The sequence below is a fragment of the Lissotriton helveticus genome, chromosome 1_1 (assembly GCF_964261635.1).
Source record: "Lissotriton helveticus chromosome 1_1, aLisHel1.1, whole genome shotgun sequence".
Lineage (NCBI taxonomy): Eukaryota > Metazoa > Chordata > Amphibia > Caudata > Salamandridae > Lissotriton > Lissotriton helveticus.
In genome coordinates, this window is record NC_136057.1 from 700,829,075 (window position 1) to 700,846,877 (window position 17,803).

Consider the following 17,803-nt stretch of genomic DNA (forward strand, 5'->3'; position numbering starts at 1 on the left):
AGAATATCACAAAAACAAATAATCCACGCAGAATCCTTGATCCCACTCCTTTATGCGTTTGGGATCCAGAGAATTTGCTTCATAACTTCTAGATGAGCTTACAGTAAATATACTGAAGAAAAACTAATTAAATCGTTAATTTTTGTGCGTCGTACTCTTGTTCCAATGTGTTATTGCTTAAGCCAATTTCAGACACTCTTCACTCGGCGGAACCCGGCTAACAGGCTTACAGGGGCAATTATTATAGCGGTTACAACTTTCCAAATATTAGTATTTAAGCACATTAATGATGATCGAAGTTTCAGAACACATTTTTAGTGACTGGTCAAAACGTGGTGCTACTTATAGAAGTAGCACTGATAACTTTGTCAAGATGTACCTAACATAACCACCTCTAGAAAAGCTCTGAGAAAGTTTTGCAAGATATTTATGAGAAGCAAGTGTTCTTGGATTTGTCTGGGTACCATGGGATTTGTCTGTACCTGTTGATTTTATAAACTGGAATGATCCAGAAAATTAGACCTTGTATAAAATGTGTAACAAAAAATTTATAATATTAATAAGATTGTTTCAGTGTTTCAAGACAGTCGTGAAGGTGAGCTATATGAAGCATTATTTGAAGTTTAGCACTGTTTGAAATTTACCCTGAATCCCATTGTCAGACAAGGACTGCTGCTGAAATAAGAATCTCGTTTAATCCAACAATGATTAGGATTTGCTATTGTTCATTATACGTTTTAAATACATTTTTAATAGTTATTTTTGATGAGTTATTCCCACATTTTAGGTGAAAATGGCATACGTAAAATATATTATTAAAAAAAAACAGTTTGTTAAAAAACAGATTTACTCTTGGTTGATGGATGACTTGTATAATTTAGCTTCACAGACAGTTTTGAATAGCCTTTTTTGGGTATGCAATGATGCTGGACAAGGGGTTTATTCATTTTTGGATAGTATTCTGTTGGCAGCTCTATCTGGCTAATAGGGATATGCAGTCTGTAAAATGAAGTGTCTACATTGAGACTGTGCTTCTTGGTAATATTTTATGAGTTGGTATGGTTGGTCAGGACATCTGTATGGTTGGTGTCTTAAACAGAGAACTGCCAGGAACTGGAGATATTGTCTGAAGGTCAGGAGAGAATGATTGTGCAGAAAACATTGATTAGGTTTTGGTAGGACCTAGGAGCTTCTTTGATAACAAAATCAACTTCCAAACATTGTATTTGTAGGGGTGAGGGGGCAAAAGAGAAAATCAGTTGATTAACGTTCTTCTGTTAGTGGTATACACGATCAAATTAGCTGTCTCGGTTTGTGGTTGTAGCAATCAAATAAGGTACAACTGTTTATATATTGATCCGTAATTCGGATTATAGAGTAAAAAAAATCAGGGAGGAGATCCGAATTTTTGAAAAAGAAATAAAATGAGATGAATTTACCAAAAGGCAGCTGTTTTCTGTTGAAACTTACGCAGGAAAGTCACAGATTCATCCTGGCAGATACACAGAAATTGTGATTCTCAAAGTACATTACAGTACAAATTTTACAATATGATAACGTAAACCAGGGAAGTGCAAATTGTTATCCATATCAAATTGTATATTTATATATATTTATACACCCACTCATATATACTTACACACTTATAGTTTCTATTTATTTATTTGTGGTTTTAGATAGCGTGAGTCAGTCCTGCAAGAGCAGCATAGTGGTTTACATGGTATCATGAGGTATAAGAGAATACATACACGCCGAGTATAATGCATTATATACTAATGTTAGGAACAGGTACACAAAACAAATGAATAAATAAATATGGACTTATCATTCACCTAGATACACTAATGTTGTAATGATGAGGGAGAGAGTCATAGAGTGTGGTATTTACTTTTTAGATTCCCCACACATAAGCTTTTATTTTTTTAAGATGGTCAAAAGAGGCACTCAGTCTCAGACTCTCATGGATGGAAGGATGGGGCTACATATGTTTTTTAGCAATAGCCTGAGAAATCTTGCTCCACAGTTCATTTCCTTTTTAAAGAAGAAGATAGTTTCCAGATGGAGATAGCATGTGCTACGAAGAGAGCAGGAAACTCAAGTGATGGTTAATTTCTGTGGCAGGTAGTTTGGTGCTGCCCATCAACTTATACATTTTACAAGCTGGTTTACGTAAAATTCTTGTCTCTAGAAGAAGCCATTTTAGAGCGATCAGCACTTAAGCAATGGAGCCGAAGCTACTGAAGCTCAATACTAGTCCAGCTGCTGCATTAAAATAATCTGCTAAAAAAAAGGGACATGATTCCTTGTAGGGATCTGATTTGGTATTTGGCTCCTTTTGTTAAGGTTACAACCACAAAGGTGTTCTGAGAACAAGGCGTAGGTTTCGGATGCTAATACTAAATCTTCTGTACCAAAAAAGGTCTATGACCACGAGTTAGCCTAATAATCAGAAACAGTGATCTCTTCTAGGGAAAAATAGGGTAACAGAAAGAGAAAATGCTCCACACTGAGTTGACAGAAGGCGATGTGTATAAACCGGTAACATTCGTAGGAATGAACGAATAACACACATCAAATAAGATATGTGGTCCTAGCAAATGAAATACGAGAATTATCTGTGACTGATGAGTTCCAATGTCCAATAAGTGTGTCTGACTCCAGCATAGCACTTAACAGCTTCCTCAAGCTGAATGCAGATAATGAGCTGCAGGAGTCTCTGGAATCGCTTTCCTGTTTCTGGTGACTAAGAGAATCCAAAATGGAAGGCACATAGTGTCAGAGACGCTAAGATAAGAGGATGCCAAGCCAATGGAAGAGTCAGGAATAGCAAACATATCTAATGAGCACAGCACAGTGAGTGTGTGTCGTACACCATAAATGCAGCAACTGCAAAAAAGGATAAATGCTAAGGAATGAGGGAGAACACAACAGCTGTGCTGGACATGAGATGATGGGTGAAATACTGACAGTGGAACTATAAAATTAAGCTGTTGTGAGGCAAGTACAAACCTCAATTTCTGCTTCATATTGTAAGAAATTAAGTTGTTGGTTGGCAGGGAAGTGAGCCCTGGTCAAGCGGCAACCACAATTCTTGCCAGGGTAAAGCAGAAATCAACCCTAAATTAGCATGTGGTCAACCCTCTGATAGCTTGACACAGAGCAGTCAGTCTTAACTTAGAGGCAGTATTTGTGCAACACTTGAAACAGTATTAAAGTGAAAACACCACACAAAAAGGATCCCACACCAAGTTAGTAAAGTAGAACGTTCTTTAAGAAAAAAAGAAAAAAACAAAATGACAACAATCCAATCAGTAAGACTGGAGATATTCAATGTAACATTTTTTAGAGAAAATAGTGCTAAAAAGCACAAAGTGGCAGCTGAGGGTATCATTCGCAGACAACACCCAACTCATCCTCTCCCTATCCAACAAAGCCAACACCGCCAGACACAACATTTGAGAAGGCATGGAAGCTGTCGCCAAATGGATGAAAAACAGCCGCCTACAACTAAACACAAAAAAACCTGAAGTACTCATCATGGGCCCAAACCCAGATTCCTGGGATGACACCTGGTCGCCCCCTGCCCTTGGATGCCCGCCCACCCCCACGGACCACGCATGCAACCTGGGAATCATCTTGGACTCAGAGCTCAAATTGGACCGCGGGATCAACTCCGTCTCGTCCGCCTGCTTCCGCACCCTCCGCCTCCTACGTAAGCCCTTCAAATGGACCCCCCCTCGAACACAGAAAGACCGTCACTCACACCCAGGTCACCAGCAGGCTCGACTACAGCAATGCACTCTATGCTGGAAAAAACAAAAAACTCACCCACAAGCTACAGAACATCCAAAGTACCGCCGTAAGACTGGTCCTCAACCTCCCAAGCCACTGCCACATCTCCCAGCACCTGCGTACACTCTACTGGCTCCCTATCGAAGCTAGAGTCACCTTCAAGCTGCTAACCCACGCTCACAAGGCTTTCCACGACACTGGACCAGCATACCTGAACAGCCGACTCAAATTCCATGCACCCCAAAGGACCCTACGATCAGCCCAGTTCAACTACGCCGTGGTCCCCTGCACCAGAAAGACCAGATCGGAAGGCCCCTCCTTCTCCTTCCGCGTGGTCACTGCCTGGAACGACCCTCCGCTCCACCTCAGACAGATAACATTGCTCCCCATTTTTGCAAAAAACCTCAAAACCTGGCTCTTTGACATACCCTCTGCTTGATGGACTGGAACCTGCGAACACCCCCACATCCCCGGGCCTTGAGACCCTTACGGGTGAGGAGTCGTGCTTAACAAAGACCTGACTTGATTTGATATCTACTATTACATCTTTACATTCTGTCATCCATCCATTCATTTATCCACCATTCCGTCTTTTTCCATTCCATCCATCCAGTCTGCCATCTGCCCATCCATCCATTCTGCCATCCATTCACTCATCCATCCATACAGTCTGCCATCCATCTGCTCTGCCATCCATCCACTCTGCCATCGATCCGCTCTGCCATCCAGTCATTCTGCCACCCATCAATAAATCCACTCTACGACCCAACCACTTTACTGTCCATCTATCTCTCCACTCAGCTATCCATCCATCCATCCACTCTAAGATCCATCCATCTAGACACTCTGCCATCCATCCATCCATCCATCTAGCTATCCATTCTTCCATCCATCCACTCTGCCATCCATCCATCCATTCTAACATCCATACATCCAGTTTGCAATGCATCCATACATTCACTCTGCCATCCATCCACCCTATAATTCATCCATAAACTCTGCCATCCATAACTCCCCTCTGCCATCCACCCACTCATACACTCTGCCATCCATCCATCAATCCAACTATCCATCCATCCAACCATCCATCCATCCATCCATCATGCCAGCCACCCATCTACTCTGCTATCCATACATCCATCGTGACATCCATTCACTCTTCCACTCTACCATACAGCCACTCTTCCATTCATCCACACTATCTTTCCTCTACTCTGCCCTCAATACATCCAGTCTGCCATGTATCCACGCTTCTATTCTGGCATCCATCCACTCTACCAACCATCTACTCTTCCATTCATGCATCAATTCATCCACTCTGCCATCCATCAATCAGTTTATCTACTCTGCCATGGATCAATCCACATCTGCCTTCCATCCATCCATTCATCCACTCTGCCACATGTCAACCTATTTGCCAACTGTGCCATCCATCCTTTCACTCTGCCATCAATCCACCCTGACTTCCATCCATCATCAACCCATACACTCTGCCTTCTATCTATCCACTCTGCCATCCATTCACTCATCTTTTCACCCACTCATCCAGCCATCCCTTTACCATCCTTTCACCTGCCTGGCCACTTATCCATTCACTCCCATCCAACCATCCATCATCCAGTCTGCTATACGTTCACCTGCTCATCCACCTATCCATCCATCCCTTTACTCTGCCATCCTTTTACCTGTTCATCCACTTACTCATCCATCCATTGCTTTACTCTACCACCCTTTCACCTGTCTGTGCACCTATTATTCCCTCATCCTTTCACCCACTCATTCATCCACATACTCATTCATCCATAGTTCCTTCTTTTCACGCTTTCTTCCAGTATTCCTTCTTTTCACCCTTCCTTTCAATAGTCCTTCTTTCTTTCCCTGTTCCATTTACCCTGTGTTGTTTTTCCTCGCTCCTGCTGGCTCTTCTATTGACGCTGTATTCCAGTGTTAATGATGAGCTTTTGGCTGCCGAGTTGCAGGCAGCAGAGGCCCTTAAAGAACCTCACTCCTGCTGTAGCTGCTAAAGCGGGGGTTCACGACCCCCCTGCCTAGGGGGATATTTTTTCTAAAAATATCAAGACTCTGAAAGACCTACCCAAAACGAATGAACAATATACCCTTTTTGTTATCCCTTTTCATCTATGAGGATGCCCTCTTTTGTGCTTCTCGTCATGTAAGCCGTTTCTTGATCCTAAACAAACATGTCTTACATCAAGTGAAAGGGAAGAAAGTAAAGCAAATGTTTGCTTTGAAGATCTCTTAAGCAGACCTCTTCATCTTTGCACGTGTTTCCTCTCTTGGATTTAAATTCTAGTGCCAGGCAACCTTCTGGAGGAAGTTCTGTTCTATTTGGTGTAATCTCACAAGGTCATTCCCCTCAGCCAGTGTTGATGTGAGGCCTGCTCTCCCTCATTGAGGAGCTGAACCCTTAGACAATAGTCTCACTCTGAAATTAGCAAGACAAGCTTTGTGCTGATCTAATCGGCCATGTTTTTAGGATTGTGAAAGAAAACTGAAGTAAGGGGTACAGACGTAAAAATGTTGCTAAAAATATTCACAGGTATTACATAGATTATGATGTTTTAATATTGGCACTGCAACGATGGAACATATTACAACTTTGTTTATAATCAACATACAACATTTAAAGTTCTTCTGTTGCATTTTTTTAGCAAAGATATTTTGTTTAGTTGAAGCCTTCTCCGTTGTGACGCAATAGAAGTAAAAAATATTGAAGTAGAAAATGTTCAAATGTGACATTCATGCTTCCCGGTGTCAGCACATCTCATAAAGTAGATATAAACACCGGTTCTAATGAATGAATTACTGGTCACTCCACTATACCACCGTCTTTTCAGAATTCTCATTGAGAGTGCATATCCAAATACATTTTGGACTACTATTTTGGATTCTTACTTCTAGTGTATCACTATGGGTGTCAAAGTCCTTCGTGCAGGCCCCCGCAACCCCCCCCCCCCCTCCCACACACACACACACAAGCCTCTGTGGCCTCTGTGGCTTGATAAAATAGATCCTTCAGTATTTATTACCGTTCTCTAAAATGGTTCTTCATTTTCTGCTCTTCTTTCTTATCGGTCATTTTTCCCAAATTATATATTTGCTTCAGAGTAATCACAAGGAGCAATGGGAGATGATGAGACAGCGCTGCCTGAGCAGTGCATTCCGGTTATCTGGGGCTCTAGCTTTTAGCAGAGTTGAATACCACAGCCATAAAGCTGCTGAAACATTTCTAACGGAAAGCATGGTTATCTCTCACAATAGGATGCTTTGTGAGATGCGGGTTGAGGTAGATAGTGGAGGCGCAAAGCCCAGACTGCATGCAATTGGAGCCGTGGCAGATGGAATTATATAGCCCTTAATCAGGCGATCTGGCTGAAATGTAATTGTCATAAAATATACAAAGTACGGATACAACACACATTTAGAGGGTTTTAGTGAGATACATATTTGGGGAATGTTCCCTTTGTTAACTAACCGGAAGTTATGTAAGGTGGGACGTTTTGGGAGGTACGCAATAGAGGTTGGTGTTTTAGATAACACATACGCAATTTTTTCACCTGATTTATTTGGCTATAGTAAGTAAGTAGGTAAGAACTTTATTCGGTTTCAATACATAGAAAACCATAAAAGTACATATATAAAAAATTAGTACATTCATCATAAAAGAATAATACATATTCACTATAAAATGCCATTTAGATAAAATATGCAGCAAAATAATTAAAAATGAAGGATAAAAATCTCCAGAATACAAATAAAGGTTCTTTCTGTGTCTGATAGAAAATTAAAAAAAAACTAGCAATATGTAGGGCAAAAAATTCGAACTCTAGAAATTGAAGAACCAGAAGGGCGGGGCGACATTGACGTAAGCCGAGACTTGGTACAAGATATCGCTTTCTAGGTTCTAAGTAGAGTTTACAGAAAAGGGTCATATGTAATGTGGATTGAAAGGAGATACCATCACAGGGGCATTGACAAAGCAACTGCGACCAATCATTTACTTTGGGAAAATGTAGTTAACCTGAAGATTGTATCTAACCTAAAGCGAGTCAACAGAAATCTATCATAACTGCTTAGGTTCCAGGTTAAATAAGGCTGAATCAGCATTGAAGTTTGGATCGATAAAACGTGCTGGGCTGAAAATTTGCGGGCTTCAACGGACAAGCGGAGCTCCGCTAGATGGAATAAACATTTAGTTTTCAACACTTTCCTGCTGATATGACTCATTTCTAGAGGGTTAAGATAAAGTTGCTCTAGGCCCATATCATACAAGAACCCTTTAATGTAATGGAGCCATCCAATTTTCGAGACATTTTCTAGCAAAAGACAGTCCCTCACAATACTTTGAGAGAAGACCAGCTTATCCGAGGTCCATATGTGGTGCCATAAGAGTATAGGCTCTGCCTTAATAAGGTCGGTGATGTAAGGCAGGCCCAACTCAGTATGGTTACTGAACATAGATGTTCCCACGAGAAGGAACCTCAGAAAGTTGTTCTTTACTTTTTGGAGGGAGTCAGCCTGAACGTATCCCCACACCCCAGCCCCGTAGGTGGCTGTACTGATATATATGGCCTGGTATACTCGAATCAGTTCCTCAGGCGCTCTTTTTCCTAGTCTCTGTGTAAACTTTACCAGAGCCATGGTAGATTTTAAGAACTGAAGTTTTCTAGCCTCAATGGCTTTTTCCCAGGTACCTTTTTCATCTATCAATACTCCCAGGTATGGGTATGTGGGGGTATACTCTATGCTAGAATTATTGATATAAATCGTCCTCCCTTTACCTCGTTTATAACCACAGTTCATGATAAATGTTTTTTTTATATTAATTTTTAGATCAAGGTTTGACATAAATAAGTTGTAACGGGACAGAGAACGCTGAAGTTCGATGGGAGTGCGGGCTATAATTACCGCATCGTCCGCATAGAGGAGAGCGGGGATCGGACGATGCTGAATTAAGGGTAGGTCATTTGCCTCTTCCAACATGGCTAATTTTAAACCATTGGTGTGCAAGATAAAGAGGAAAGGGGCCAGAATGCAACCCTGTCTGACGCCCCGCTCCACTCTGAACGATTCAGTCAGTTCTCCCCCGGTGCCATATCTCACCCTAGCTGTGGCGTTTGAGTACATTTCCCGAAGAAATTTTACTAACAGTTCGTCTACTCCCAGTGCAGTTAAGATAGTCCATAACTTCGAATGGCTCACGCAGTCAAACACAGCTGTAGATCTACGTAGGCCAATTGAAGACTTCCACCTTTTGCGTCCACGTATTTACCCTTAATTAGGACAGATTCAGAACCTGCTAGACAGTGCCAAACCTTCCCTAAACCCGCACTGGATATCGGATATGATTTTTTGTCTTTGGACCAAGACTGTAGTTGTTCTAAGATAATGCGGCCCACCGTTTTTCCGAATGAATCCAGTAGGGAAATGGGACGGTAGCAAGTTAGATTTGAACGATCACCCTTTTTGAATACTGGAATAAGGATGGATTTTGACCATGAGTCTTAAAGGCCAATTTTGCAGGTTGCATTTAGTACCCTAATAAAATTGGGGCCCATTGATCTAGATTAAATTTATAGAGATCCACTGGGACCCCGTCGGGGCCAGGGGCCTTTCCACCTTTGCTGGCTATTTGTGCATTCTCGACTTCATTTAGGGAGAAGTCCAGTGCAAGTGGGATAAATAAGGGGGTAGTTCTGGCCAAATTCGAACCTCAGGAACACTTATCTGTATTAGGGTTTTTTGCTATCCCAAATATGTTTGAAAAGTGGGCAATCCAAGACGGTTCGTCTATTGTGACCTCTATCTTGTTTGTGTCTCTAGAACCTGACAAGAAGGGGGAATTTATCACTTGCCAAAAAGCGGCACTATCATTTAGGCGGCAACTTTTGTGCAGTTCTGCCCATAAATCCTCTTTTAGTTCTAGTTTTCTTATCCTTATGGCTTTGTTATAGATTTTCCTAAGATGAGCGATCTCTTTTCTGTCCCTGTCTGGAGCGTTTAGAGCTTTTTTCAGGTTTGAATGGGCTTTAGATTTTGGAAAAAGGGGGTGGTGATGGACAGAGTTTCTGAATGATGCAGAATACTCTTACCAAGTTCAGAGATCATGGTTTTAATCCATCACCTGTTTTTTAGCTCATTGCACCATCCCAGCTCAGAACCTGGCTATATGCAAATTAGTCTGTTCCTGTCCCAGTGCATGATGGGAACAGGGCAAACCAAACTACCAAGCCAATTCTTATACTGGGAAGGAGACAAGCTTCCGGGGACCGGTTTCTGGGATCACAGCCTTCGTCGGCCCGGCTTGCTTGAATCCTGATGGTGCAATGAGCAAGGGACTCACGTCTGAGTATACCCTCCCACACATAGTGTGGATAAAATCAATTTTGGAAAAAGGGGGTGGTGATGGACAGAGTTTCTGAATGATGCAGAATACTCTTACCAAGTCAAGAGATCATGGTTTTAATCCATCACCTGTTTTTTAGCTCATTGCACCATCCCAGCTCAGAACCTGGCTATATGCAAATTAGTCTGTTCCTGTCCCAGTGCATGATGGGAACAGGGCAAACCAAACTACCAAGCCAATTCTTATACTGGGAAGGAGACAAGCTTCCGGGGACCGGTTTCTGGCATCACAGCCTTCGTCGGCCCGGCTTGCTTGAATCCTGATGGTGCAATGAGCAAGGGACTCACGTCTGAGTATACCCTCCCACACATAGTGTGGATAAAATCGATTTTGGAAAAAGGGGGTGGCTTTGGACAGAGTTTCTGAATGATGCAGAATACTCTTACCAAGTCAAGAGATCACGGTTTTAATCCATCACCTGTTTTTTAGCTCAGTGCAGGTGGAATTAAACCAACCTACCTGATTGTTTTTTGCTCCTTTAGCATTAGAAGTTAAAGCTTTTTGAATGGAGTTGGTTACTAGCAAAAAGTTGTCGATGATCTCCTGTGGGGAGGAAATGTCTGCCAGACAGATGTTTATTTTTGTCAGGTAGTTCTTGACAACTTTTTCTGTGATCTTTACTGGGTCGACTTTTGCCCACTTCAGAGCGTAACCATTTAACCTAACCAATCTTATGGCTTCCTCCCGGTGAAGATCACTCTGTTTGTTCCTTTCTCCTAACATGGGGAGGCAAAGGGAGACTGATATGGGAAAATGGTCACTGAATACAGAGTTATGGGTTTGAAAGTTTACAATGAGGGGGGAAGTAGTGGTTGTTAGAAGTATAAAATCAATACAAGTAGATGCACCGTTTCCATGGAAAGTTGATTTCAAAGGGACCATGGGAGAGACCATTTTGTTTGCCAAAGTTAATTGAAGGCTCAGAATCGACTCATTTAAGCAAGCCCCACATTGGGAGTGGATAAAATGAGTAATATTTGTGTCATTTTCATCTGTAAGTCCACATATATTGTTTTCATTGTGGGGGCAAAGAGTCAAGTTAAAATCGCCTCCCCAAATAAGTATAGGGTTTTTTCCTTGATGTCTGATATTAAAATGTAAGAGGAAAGTACGAATTTCCTTAAAAATGGCAATCAGCTGCATTTGAGGTAAATTGTTATAAACATTTACTATCAAGATGGGGTCCGTATTATTTATGTCAATTTGGATTATCTGATAATTGGGCTCGATTTTTAAGGCCGTGATTTTCCGGAACTGAATTAGGTTGGTGACATACACCACTAGGCCTCCTTTTGCACATCCCGAGGGAGATGGTATTGCGGGAGAGAATTAGGTTTTATAACCATTTAAAAGGGCAGGCAAAACTGCCCATGTTTCTTGTAAGCAAATGAGGTCGTAATCCCGGATAAAGGTAAGCCACTCACCCAAATAGACCTTTGTAAGAAGGCCAGCAATATTCCAAAAAATAATTTTAAACGGGACCCCTCTCACAGTGGGTGCAACAGGTAGGGGGGCTGCTAAGTGACTAAAATCTTCATTACCCTGAGTTGAATCAGACTGGGAAACCGAGATGGACGTAGGACAAATATTGTGGGGTCGGATCTGAGAAGTGGAATCAATGAGTAGTTTGAATGGAAGGGCAGTGTAATCCCGTTCTAAGGGAATCATAATAGAGTCTGGTGACATGGGTGAATAAGTTGTCGCCCTGTCTACTGTCAAAAAAGAGTTTTGAGAGGGAATGGGAGAATGGTCCCTACTATTTCCTTCATTTGGTCCTAGTGTGGACCCTTGATCAGGAGTTGATGGTCAGTCTATTTCCTCAAGAGAGGATAACTGGTTAAACCTATTTGAGGTTATAACTGAACCATTTCTTTCTCCCCTGGGGTTTACTGTTGGTTTGTAGAAAAATCCCAAGGGAATGGCCATGATGGTTGGATCAGATGAGAAGATAAGCTCTTTATTGTGTAAAAGAGAACGGACCATAAGTGGGGACCTGAAATTTACAACAATACAATCACCCTGTATTGTTTTCGGCGAGGAACCTAGCCAGCCCACCCTGCGAACCATAAGAGTTTTGTCGATACTGCAGGGATTAAAACGCTTATATTTTGTCAGCCAGTCTACTACTTTATTTCGGAGCGATGACCAGGTTTCAGTTTGGGCTTGTTTCAGGGCCGGGACCCCCGTGAGAATTAGAACATAAGGACATGACGCTGGTGGAAGATCCAGGATTTCTGGGTTTGATCAGATTGTACAGGTAGATTGATTGTCCTTATTTGATAGATCTTGTCTATTATTGAGCTCTACTCTGGAGGTGGTCATTGGGATGTTGGACGCAGAATCCTGATTTTTCGAGGTTTCTAAATATGAATCCCTTATTCGACCTGTCGTAGCCTCCTGGAAACTCTGCCTAAGGCCTTCATTTCGCATCGGGACACCTACCCTACCGTCTTGAACTGAAATTTGCTTAATTAAAGACAATTTACATGACTCTAGATCCTCTTTTAATTGGTCCAGCTTACGCTCTATTGAACTAAATCTTTCGTTAATGAGGGTGGTCACCAATGTCGTCATGGCCTTGGTGTGTACTTCTAAGAGACCCTTGATGAGTGTTTCAATAGCTAAATTGGGATAGTTTATGCATATGGCAGGGGCCTTGATAGGGAGAGTAGATGGTTCTAAATGGGGGCTGTCAGCCACCTCTGTTTGTGATTCTACTGAGTGCGTTTCTATACGGATTGGGTCTTGGAGAGCCTTTTTTCTCCCATCATTTTGTCCCTTTGTTCCCTTAATCTTTGAGCATGTTTTAGACCCTTTCTTTATTTTTAATTGGTTCCGGGTTTGTGGGCCTACCATTTCTGAGGTGTAATGGTCAGATTCTCTAGCATGGCTCCTGGGGGGAAGAGGTTGGGGTGGCGAGTTGGGCGTAATGGTTCTTTGATGGATTATAACCCTCGGTGTTAATGATCTAGGGTGTATTTCCCCCCTGGTTAGTGAAAACAGTGTGGGGTCAAGAGAGAGCCTTCGTTCCGTTAGCTGAATCTCATGGCTGAGAAGGGATTCGGCTCTGACCAAAAAAGCATATAGAGTTCCCACGGTTCTCTTACGTTTATCCATCTTACTTTGCTCATTTTAGCGGAGGGTACTCGGTGTGAACACCTGGGAGTTAGTTAATGGGAGGAAAATTCCCTGTGCCCCAGAGAATCTTATAGAGCAGAGACTAAAAATCAAAGATCTTATCTGCACAAATGTAAATGGAGTCCTCAGAACTAGTGAAAAGAACTAGAAAAGTTAAAACCAAGGGGGGTGGTCCAGCCCTGACCCTTCCTGGCCCTGACGGGCACAGACGGGCCCGCTCTTGGCCCGGGCTTTGCCCGGCACGCGCCCGTGCGCATCCCCACATGCGGGGGCCGCGATCCGCTATGTAGCACGGGGAGGCGGGGCTGCTGGATGCGCAGGTGAGTGTGGTTCCAGGGCACCTGGTAGTTGTAGTCCTTCTCCCTCATTGGATTAAAAAATGGCCCCACAATCAGTCTGCGGCTACGAGCGGCATTTGGCTATAGTTTTGGCATTAGATATCAAAAAAGTCAATAACACAATAAAATGGCCAAAGATGTGCAATGTAGGATAGTGTTGTTGCACAAATGCATGATACTCAGTATTCACTAAGGCGTTGAGTGAAAAAGCACAACGCTAAAAAGTCATTGCTAATATCCAGGTGCATAAATATTTATGTACGTTTTGCAGTATTGCTGGAACGTATGTGTGTGCTATTTTTGTTTTCCATCTATGTGTCTTTATTGGTTCAGACTGGACAACGCAATGTGCAAATCACATTTTCACCCAAAAATAGTGTTCTTGTAACACGGGTTTCACAGAAGTGAAGCAAAAACCAAAGAGATAACATTTTTCTTCCGAGGTAAATACTAGGCCTGGGTGGTGAACTTTGCAGCTCGCGAAGTACAGAAAACTGCAGCAGAGTTTTTTTCTTGCTCCCGAACGGCAAGTTTGCAAACGGTAAGTTCGCGAGCGCGAGCTGCCGCTTGGGTAGAATTTCTACCTGAGCGCAGGAATACCAGCACAAACTGCAGTTCGCACTACACTCCACCACTCGTGGAACTTTGCAGAGTTTTGTTGTAACTTCGCGGAGTTCCATGTAGCAAAACTCTGCGAACTACACCCAGGTCGATTAAATACGTGAGCTAACCGGAGTTGCAACTGGCTCGATTGCTCCATATCCACAGCTAACAGTGCCATTCTAGTCAATATTGGCATGTCTACAAGATACTGTTAGCAGATATTGGCTAGATAAGTATACTAGTTTACTTTATCAAGGAGTATAAAGACAAATACAATTTGTAAATCAGGAATTTCGAAATAAAATTGGTCCTTTAGGAGTCACCCGATTAAGTAAATGTTTTGATGGTTGATAGAGAAGAGGTATGACTATTTCAAGGGCTGAAACATTGTAAAAGTGATTGTCTCATCTGGATGTAAAGCACATGGAACAAATACTAATCGCATTACCCCAGGCACTAAGAGTGCCATAAGTTAGCATTCCTAAGATGTTTCATGTGATTGTTTGTTAGGAATGAGGGTGATGATTCAAAGAAAGGAGATTAGAATGGACTCCAAAAATCTTAATGAGACCCGATCCTTGACGGACTCCCAACTTGGCGAACTAACGTCTTATTTAATCGAAATTGTTCCCACCCAGGCACCACCATTAGGATTTAAAAAAATAGGGGGTGTCGTGCTCTATATTTGACTGCAGCTCTGTGGCGAGCACATGTATTTGGACAGCTGTCACAGCACAAGTTTAGGCTTTTAGAGGTCATTCTATTCTCCATTTCTTTGAATCCTCATCCATATGCCTTGTACATATGGTCATATTCATTTATTATTCTAGAGGGTTCGGTCCACATAAAAACATTTCGTCTTGAAGATGGTCTTCTAGATGTTAGTACGAAACAAGACTGAAACGTCGACAGTCCTACCCATTTTCAATTGTAAATTTAATTTCTGGAATTGTTCATTGTATCTTCATTTATTTTTTCCTCATTTGAAAATACATGAAATGGGCTATAACAAAAGTGTTTATGAGAAAACAGTTGCTGTGAAGAAAATCCATCTCAGTCACTTTTGAATTTATGTGAATTGTATTTTGTACCCTTTTTCTACATAAATCTGTACTCCTAAAATATACACCCATTTAGCATTTTGTGCATTTTCTCTGTTTCTTTTTACCTGCTATTGATATATTCGCTTTTAAAGAATAGAATACATGTTTTTAATTTACTTGCCAGAAGCCACTGATTAGGGCTTTATGTATTTATTTATTTAATTCTAGAAGATTTTTTTGTCCAGTAAATCCCTTGAAGGCATTCTTACCAAATATTAACTTTCTAAAAGTGGCATTTTCAGAATTGTAATTTAAAATCCAACATTACCATAAGTTAGGATTTTAAATTAGGATTTCAGAGACACCAAACACAAACTGGTCTTCCCTTCCCATTTGGAAATTACACTTATAGAATCTAATAAAACTACTCCAGTGTTATCCGGTCGGAGAGATGGGCCCTGCAGTAGTGAAAAGCGAATTTGATTTGTTCACAACCGGGACATGTAAAACTTATAAGGGCATGTCCTACTTTTAAAATACTTTGCACCCTAATCTATGCCCAGAGCCTACCCTAGGGGTGAATTATATGTATTAAAAAGGGAAGGTTTGAGCATGACAAAAGGTTACATTTGACAGGTCAAGATGGCAGTTTAAACTGCACACAGGCTCTTCAATGGCAGGCCAGAGACATGTTTACAGAGCTAGTTAAACAGGAGGCACAACCAGTGCTGCAGGTCCACTAGTAGCATGTAATTTACAGACACTGTGTACATGTTGTGCCATTTTACTAGGGACTTATAAGTAAATTAAATATGCTAACCGGGTTAAGCCAATGTTCCAATATTTTAAGCAGAGAGCACTAGCACTTTAGCACTGGTTAGTAGTGGTAAAGTGCACAGAGCACTAATGCCAGCAAACACGAAGTCAGCAAAACCAGCAGGTCTGAAGGGAAAAGGTTTAGGGGAAACCATGCCAAGGATGCCAGGTTTAACACATATGTATTCTTAATAACAGAAATATGTACATACTATACAATAGGCTAATATAATAAAAACCTCCCCGGTCCTTAAGGAACCCCAACAAGCATCAACAAAACAAACTAAATTAAGTGACCATATTCCAGTACCTGAGTCCTTTCCAACGGCCCCTCAAATAGGAGTATTGGGGGAAAAATGAAATAAGAATGATTAAATATGGGGAGACAAAGGGTACAAGGAAATGCTAGTTGGACAGATCTAGTTGCTAGCCCATTTGAATAACTTGACTAGTCGAGGAAGGGTCCACAAACCTCTGTGAATCGTCCCAGTTTATCATTCAGTTTGATGACTAGCTTCAACCTCATGCACCTCTTCCACCCGGGATTTAAGTGAAGGGGCTGTGTTAGTTTTCCATAGGTGCACTATACTAATCTTAGCAATGTAGAATCCCTACATATGCTGAAAATCTCCATTGTGTGCGCAGTGCTGGTTTCATATAATTCCAAATTTGCTGCCAGAATCGTCGCCTCCTTGTGCATTAGTAGAAGCATGTGTACAACATCAAACTGCAATACTCCACATCACCAGCAGTTAAAATGTGAGCTGTGTTTTGTGTGATACTGTTTTTCTGGTAACCAGTGCCAACGGTGGAGGACCTTGAAATAGCTATACTTCATCCGAGATTTCCTCAGCTCTCTGTTATAGTCTCCCAGAATGAGGTCCCACTCGTCGTCATGGAATTTTCAAAAGTCAATTGCTCCACCATTGTCTTAAGGCAAATGAGGTGTTTCACGAGAAACGTGAGTCGATTACAGTGGCATATAGGCCAGCTACTGTCCCCTTGAAGATTTTCCATGTAAAAAGGTAATGAACAGTAATTGATTGAGGGAGTTGCAAGGGAGAATTGCCCAGGCGAGCACCTTCTGGGTTTATTCACTGCCTATAATGCTAGTCTTCAGTGAGTTGGAGTCTATAGTCCTGCATAAGATCATTGAAAGTTGTCCAGGTGTTCTGCTTAATCATATCCTCTATATATCTTATTTCACATTGTTTCCATTGATAGCAGCTAATCATCATCACCCCCAATTCTGATATCAAGATTACAACCTATGGGTGACTTTAAGTGTATATGGTTGTGCATTTTAGCAATTTGTCGGCCCTGGTCCATGCAAAGGCTGAGGCAGTTATAATTGGGTTGGAGGATTCCTTTCTAATAGTGTATGGTATAGAGTAAGAGCTGAATTGTCATTTACGTTTAAAAAGTGGTATTTAATATAAACCTACAAAGGTGTAGAGATTTGCGTTTGTAGTATATAAATGGAATACTCTACTTGGTGTGCCTACCAATACTTTTCTATATGGGATAGGCAAAGTCCCCCATTTGATGTGTCGACATACAGTTTGGTTTTCATCAACCTAGGTTTTTCTTCATTCCACACGAAATAGGAGATTTCTATATCCATACCAGCTGATAAGTATTTTGGA

The 17,803-nt window shown here is 41.6% G+C and overlaps 1 protein-coding gene across 1 annotated transcript in view; it reads left to right on the top strand.

Moving 5' to 3' along the window:
* The window catches only part of PPFIA2 (PPFI scaffold protein A2), a 2,034,471-nt gene that overhangs the window by 1,325,516 nt on the left and 691,152 nt on the right, over positions 1-17,803 (top strand). The window lies entirely within an intron of this gene.